At 38.5% G+C, this 7642-nt stretch overlaps 1 long non-coding RNA gene across 1 annotated transcript; it reads right to left on the bottom strand.

Moving 5' to 3' along the window:
- Positions 1-4151: 4151 nt before the first annotated feature.
- LOC131613028 (uncharacterized) lies at positions 4152-5133 on the bottom strand. The gene is made up of 3 exons (XR_009287549.1): positions 5053-5133; positions 4495-4676; positions 4152-4396 (listed from the first exon to the last, which is right to left on the bottom strand). It is a non-coding gene; the product is annotated as an uncharacterized LOC131613028 (long non-coding RNA).
- Positions 5134-7642: the final 2509 nt, after the last annotated feature.

The raw sequence follows: 7642 nt of genomic DNA, 5'->3' as shown, positions 1-7642 counted from the left end.
TCATCAGAGCATCTCTACATCCTGAAATGTTACAGAACAAACTAAACGACAAAAGTCAGCATGAATGAATCAGAACATAAAATATGTATCAGAACATATAATTATGTATCAGAGCACACAAACATAAAATGTTTCAGAGCATATTTTGTAACTAAAACATGCATCAGAACATATAAAGAATAAGAATGAAAGTATATTCTATCATTAGAATATCAGAACATTCTTCCTTCTTGCTTCTGATTCTTGAAGCTTTATAGCACTCAGCTTGCTTCAATTTCCATGAGCTTGATTCTTTATAGAATTGCTTTTCCTCATCTCTTTGCTTCTCATGTTGAGTTTTAAAAGAGGATCTTCAATTCCAGCAAGACAACACTAAAAAACATAGAACTTTGCAAGTTCTGTTAGAAATGTGGAGCCTTTCTCCCAGCAACTGATAAAGTAAATCAGATCTTCAATTCCTGCAAGACAACACTCAAAAACATAGAACTTTGCAAGTTCTGTTAGAAATGTGGAGTCTTTCTCCCAGCAACTGATAAAGTAAATCAGATCATTTATCACATTTTTCTCCCCCTTTTTGTCATAACATCAAAAACATAAAAGATTCAGATGAAAAACAAGACAAACACATAGAAGAAAAAGGATAATTTTCATTAAGCACGGAGAAAAGGTTCAGAAGTACAAGAGGAAGGGCAGGGGGAGATGCAAAGAAAAACAGATGCAGCACAGCAAGAGAAAACAATCTAAGACTCAATCTAAGATGACCCTAGCTTTGACATGATCTTGGCCAACATATCATGAATCCCATTGTTGCTCTTATTCTGCCTTTCCATGAAAGCACGAAACTCAGCGTTGATAGATCTTTGCTCATCCTGGTTCTTCTGAATCACTTCCAGAGTCCTTGCGAGACGAGAAGGTTCATCAGAAGAAGCTTCATAACTTCTTTCCAGAGGGATGGCATTCTGATCCGTAGCTTCCAAAGTCAGATCATTTGCAGGATTTTCCTCAACAGGAATTGTTTTAACAACATGATCTTCAGCATCTACTTCTTCCATAGAAGCATCTCCATACTCTGCAGCAGGAACCTCAGAATCTCCATTCTCAAGTGCCTGAAGAATGGCAGCAAGATTTCTAGGAGCAGAAGGACCTTCAACTTCTGGTGGGTCAACAACTTCTGGAATGACCAAGCTTGGGTCTTTCTTAGAAGGGTTTTCCCTCAGAAATTCAAAGAGAGTCCTGAAATCTCCAAGAAGAACAGGATATTGAGGTCTCCAGACCACAATTTCCCTGCAAGGATTAGCTTCCATTGCAGCAGCAATTCTTGCTTCTTCCAGCTCATCCACAAATCTCTTCTCCTCAACAGCAACCCTGTTTCTGAGGGGATGATAGTAGATACCATTATCACCCTCCAGAAGATAACCAGCATAACCAGGGGCAGCAGCCACTAGTCTCTTCTGTACTCCCATAGCTCCTACTTGAAAATCCTGGCGAAAGCTTCTCCAGAGGTTTCTCGTAGAAACATCATCAAGACCATTGAGGAAGGCATCCTTCAAGAGGTCCAACCTACTGATCACTTCACTTCTGAACAACTCCAGACAAATGATAGGTTTAGTTTCAGGAGGGTTGAAGGTGAATTTGTAGTCTGGGTAGAGAAGGCAGTAAGGGTTGGATTTTCTGGTAGTTAAGGGATGGGATAGAGAAGATGGAGGTGCAGTGTTTGAGGAAGATGGGATATCTGTGGGAATGATTGAGGATGAAGGGATATCTGTGATTGGAGTAGGTGAAGAAGGAATAATTATAATTGGTGTTGATGAGGATGGCTTGTCAGAAGGAGTTGGAGGAAGAATATTTAGTGGTGTAGGGTTTAAGACAGGAGTAGAAAGAGAAGGTGAGAGAGGATTTGGTATAGTGAAGGTATTTTGTGGTTCAGAAGGAGGTGTAAAAACATGCCTGGAGACAATTGCAGAAGGAGCATTTGCAGATCTGGGAGTACGAAAGGAATCTCTAATTTTCTTCTGCTGATATTCTGGAGTGTTCACCTTGTCAGGATCATCGGTGATCCTCTGCTTCTTGGCTTGCTTGGCCTCATCTTCTTGAGCCTTTCTTTTTAGCCTAGCCTGTTGTTTCTTCTGATCCTTCTTCTGAAGATCAGCTTTTGACATAAGCACTCTACCACGGATCCACGCAGGATCAACTTCAGATTGTTTCCTAACATAATCTTCCAAGTGGTGCTTGACAGCCTTGTGAAGTTCTAAATGAAACAAAGTGGCAAAACCTTCAACAGGAACTCTCCTTGACAAAATATCTGGAAAGCTTGTACCAACAGAAGATACCGTCTGGATGAGATCAAGTCTGAACAAATCCACACCGTTGAAGACGGGACCTTGAACAACTCCAAGAAATTGGGACGCTCCAAGGGTCCTGATAGAATCCAGTAAATTACTTTTAGTCAGAATGTCAGATATCATTCTGGCGAAAGGAATAATGTTCCTTGGAATATGAGGATACTTTGCCCTTTCTTCTTCTCTTGACTCAACAATAGAAGTCTTCAGATTCTCAAACAGAATGTGAGAGATGTTGAGTTCTATCTTTCTGCCAATGCAGAAGAGAGTATACTTGTGATCAAGACTGATGTAGGCAGAGGAGGAGAATAGCTTCTTCCTGTGGTGAAGAGAACCCAAAATAATCTCAGCCCACACTTGATAAAACGGCTTGATAAAACGGCCTTAAAGTACTGGTTTTATGAGATTCAGTTCCGAAAGCAAGAGAGATTTGTTGTTCAACCTGATACCAGTTAACCCTTCCAGGTTGAGGACCGGTGCAACCTTCTTCGTCATCCAGGTTGTATAGCTTCCTGATGAGCTTTTCTGTAACAACCACTTCATGCCCTAGCACGAAAGAAATGATGGCAGATGGGGTAACCGTTGCATGTACCCAGAAATCCTTCACCAGTTCAGGATAAATTGGTCCAACCAATATATCGAGATAGTTTGACCATCCCTGTGCTAATATTCTAGCATCACACAGAAAACCGTTTGCTCTTAGGTTGTTGAAGTCCACAGCAGACTCACAGAGAACTTCTAGTTCGTCAGTGGGAATCATGCAGGTTTTCAGAGGAGCATACCCATACTTGCGGAGAAGAATTTGAGTAGAAGAGAGTCTTTCTACTGGGCTTGATGAACTTGATGAAGGATTCATGATGATGTTGCTTGGTTTCAGATCACAAACTAGGGTTTGAAAGAAACGAATGCAAAGACAGAGATACACAAATGGAGAGAGAGTGAAAAAGATGAAATGAAGATGAAGCGGGTTATTTAAACGGTTTGAAAAAGAAAATAAAATAAAGTAAAAAGAAAATTGTTTAAGAGAAATGATTACAAAAAAAAATGACATCAATATGCATTTAATGAGAAATGACGTTAGGAGAGATAAAGTGACAAAATGAAATGATTTGCACAGTTACCTAGGGCGGCGTCTCCTCAACTGCACGCATGCTTGTCCAAAAATAGTGAACACGTGTTCATTTTCTGGAAAAACTGGTGACAGCTGTTTTGCTTTAAAAGAGCTTCTGAATCAGTTTAGATAATGAAACTTTAGTAATAACAGAATCAGAACTTCTAATTGATTAGTAACAGAACTTCTTATAGCTGCCTAGTCCTAACACATTTCAGAAGATATTCATACAAAGATCTTCTCATCTCTTCATTCTGGGCATAAGTCCATACTGATATTCTTCAGAATGTACTTAAACCTATCTTCAGCAAGGGGTTTTGTAAAGATATCAGCCCATTGATGGTCTGTATCCACAAAGTTCAAAGACAGAACACCCTGTTGCACCTCAAAATTTGCCCATTTAATTATTCCTAACTAGCTTAAATTTCACATTCATTTACATGCATTCGTTAGGTCATTAACACTCATTCGTTCATCTTTCATCAAATTAAAACGTCGTATGGCACAAGGGCTCTTTTTGGTTATCTTAAATTCAAGGGTTATGCTTCATTCATAAAGGGATCTTATCAAAGTATGCCCATAGTTCAGAAACAAAAGATAAAGTTAAAGAAGAGACTAAATTTCAAACGAAGCACACTTGGAGGGAAAATATAAATTACATAGCATGATTCTCCAAGTCATTCCAAATGTACCATGTTTCCATTACAAAACCCAGTTCCATTACAAAAAAAAAAGATCATTACATTTTAAATTCATCATCCAAGATTTATACATCATCAAATCCGTTACAGACAAAAGGAATTACAAATAATAATATTGCTTTGGCCAAAGTCCAATGGAATCTTGAAGGCTTGTTCCCTGTTCCGATTTTCCAGCTCATATTTCGGCCTCCTCTTCTTCTCCATCACTTCTAACCATCTTGCATCCTCAACTTTTAAACTTGCACCTATATTCAAGATTCATACAAAAGATGAATTATACCAATAACCTGCACAATACAGAAAAACCAATTCAGCATCCTTTCAAATTTAAACTAAGTTATACCTTCATTCAATTCAAAATCCAAAATGACCCCTGATTTCACTAACAGCAACAGTTTTTATTCAATCCAGTAGTTTCACTTCTAACTGTCATTAATATATTCATTCATTCAGCAGCAAATAACCTCACCAATTGTTTTCCAAACTGCCACACATTCAAACACATGCCAAATCCCACAAAAAGCCCTGCATAGAACCCAAACAGAAATCAATACACACGCTAACCTACTGGCAGTACACTTCAAGTTCCAGCATTCAAACAAAAAGCTTCTAACCTTTCCTATAACCAATCACCATAACATATCCATTCAATTTCCCTAACTAAAGTCATAACAGAAAAAATTACCTATAACTACCATTCTAACAGAAATAACAAACTTTTTCTAACCACTTTCTAACTTCCCACAACTACCCCAACAGCACCTAACTAATTCCTAACCGAATTTCAACTAACCCTAACAGAATTGTATAACAGTTCACCAACAGAATTCAGAGAAGAAAAGGGAACAGGTCATAACAGAATCGGTTAACAGAAATTCAGGAGAAGAGTCCAAAAACTAACCTTGAGGATCAACCTCTATATAACTTGAGCTCCTTCTTCAGAATCAGTTCCCTCCACCATTTTCATAACTTGCAATCTCTTCTCTCTCTTCTCCCCTTTGATTCTTCACTTCTCAGCCACTCTTCTCTTCACTTCACACTTCATCACCTTCAAACCACTCCTCCAACCATTCTCCACCATCCTTTGATTCTCAACCTTCGACTCTCTCTACAACCATAACCAGGACCTCCATAATCATCAATCTTCACCACTCTGCAACCTCAATTCCATCACCCTCATTCCACTCTCATTCTCTGAATTCAAAACCATCGCACACAACTTCAATCTTCCAACCATCCCCGAGTCAATTCCTATCCTCACCAATTCAACATCAACAAGTATCCATAATCTTCAATCTTCAGTCGCGCTTCGACGTCATCATCCTCTTCAACAGAACGACAACATCACGCAATCAACAAGATTCAGAATCGGAAATCAAAAAGCGAAAAGAGAAGAATAGTAGAAGAAGAAGGAATCGCAAAGATAAGAGATCGGAGAATCGAGTAATTACCTGAGGAGTCATCCTTTCGCGTTTCACTCCGCACCTCCTCCGCGTCGAGCTACCGATTCTTCTCTCTGACCTTCGGTCCTTCAACGGTTGATCGTCGATCCGGAATTTAGGGTTCATCGTTCCCTTCTCTCCGATTCAGACAATTGAAGGTTCCTCCCAAGAAATTAATGGTAGGTTCGGGCTCAAGATGAGATTTTAGTTGGAGTTTTTGTTTAGATTGCATTGATTCAAAGAGGATTGGTGGTTCGCGGTGAGGAAGTCGCCGGAGGCGCCGTTTGCTCGTGAGGAGAGAAAGAAGAGGTTTTTGCTTCAAAGAATTCCAATCGCCACACAAGCGTAACCCTAAAGCCCTCTTCTTCTTATTTTTTGTTGTTTATTAATTGATATTAATTATGGTTAACTGTATGGTATGGAATTAATTCCGATATGATTAATGCCTTAATTATCCATTAAGTCTGGATTAACATAAGATAAAATTAATCTGAATGACACCTTGGGCCGAATTCTGCCTATCTCACCCCCCATAAGCCCAGCATCTCACGTTTTCACCACAAAATTATGTACAAAAAAAACTCTTTGGGCCAATACCAGTGGGCCTGCGCCCCAACTGCTTGCTGCAGCCATTAATTTCCACTTGCACCCCCTCTGTTCATACTATCTTTTTAAAACTTAGCTTTTTATTAGTTTTTACCAATTTATTTTATGCAATTTAAATCACTAATTTTTCTACTAATTTTTGGACTTCAATCACCAATTTTGACACATAGAAAATAGTCAATAAAAATGCTAATATTCCTTGTTGACTTTGAGACTTTTTGACACAAATTTTCTTCAATAATCAACATAAAAAATGGTAGTTTTTAGGCTATTTGTTTTAGTCTTTTACTTGATTTGTAATCCAATTCTCTTTCATATAAAAATCATAAAAATAAATAGTATTTTAATTCGATTTTCGTACTATTTTGCATCTTTTGCTTCCATGCTTTGTACCATATTTCAAGTCACTCTTTTAGTCATTTTTGCACTAATTTTGTATCATTGTTTACTTGTAATTTTTACTTGTATTCTCGATCTCCGCTCGTGCTTGTAATTTTGTTCATTTAATCCTAACATTTAGGTATAATCATAACATTAAGCTAGTTATTCATTTTAGGCTAGTTTTCTTCTCCTTTTTCTTTTCAACTTTAAAACATTAATAAAGGACGACGCGAATCATGCTAATGCCTTTTCTTTAGTGTGAAAGAAATGATTGGGGCGTAGGCCCCGATGTATGTTCTTTCCCACTTAGCGGAAGAGAAATGATTGAGGCGTAGGCCTTGGTGTATTTCTTAACCACTATTTAGAGAAACGATTGTGGCGTAGGCCTCGATGTGCATTCTCTAAATATTCAAAAACTGTATTTTATTTAGAGAAACGATTGTGGCGTAGGCCTCGATGTGCATTCTCTAAATATTCAAAAAAAAACTCTTTTTAAGGCATGATTCAAGTCACAAATTAATTTCCCTTAAAAGACACCCAACCAAAAACATTTCAAAATATCTAATAAAGGCTTAGACCTAAACAAAGTAAGGAAGTGATGCGAAGCCTTGTAGTGGGTTTTCGTCCATCATGGAATTACACCTAAAAAATACAAACCAATTTTCTCTCTTCTCTCTCTTGCCTCCGAGGCATTCTTTCTCTTGCCTTCAGGGCATTCTTTCCCCTAATCGGACACGTTATTTCCGCTCCATTCCCAGCTTAAGACTCCAGAGGTCGAGCAGCGGAGTGCGAATGTAACTTCGTCCACTAAAAAACACAAAAACAAACAAAAACTAAAGAGCCGAACTACGGCGCTCTGATTCCTGAAAAGGATACGTAGGCATTAGGTCGCGGGGCCTAAGCGAGCACAACTATTTATAAACCTTATTTTCCCCGTGTTTCTTTTCTTTCATTTGCATGCATTCCCTTAGTAATTAAGCTTTAGATTTATACACCCTTTAGATAGCAACAAACATAAGTGGATCCTGTGGAGTACCACAGACGTGAGGGGTGCTAGTACCT

Source organism: Vicia villosa, linkage group LG1 (genome assembly GCF_029867415.1).
Source record: "Vicia villosa cultivar HV-30 ecotype Madison, WI linkage group LG1, Vvil1.0, whole genome shotgun sequence".
Lineage (NCBI taxonomy): Eukaryota > Viridiplantae > Streptophyta > Magnoliopsida > Fabales > Fabaceae > Vicia > Vicia villosa.
The sequence above is the reverse complement of the archived record's forward strand: the minus strand, read 5'-3'. Positions and strand labels throughout refer to the sequence as shown.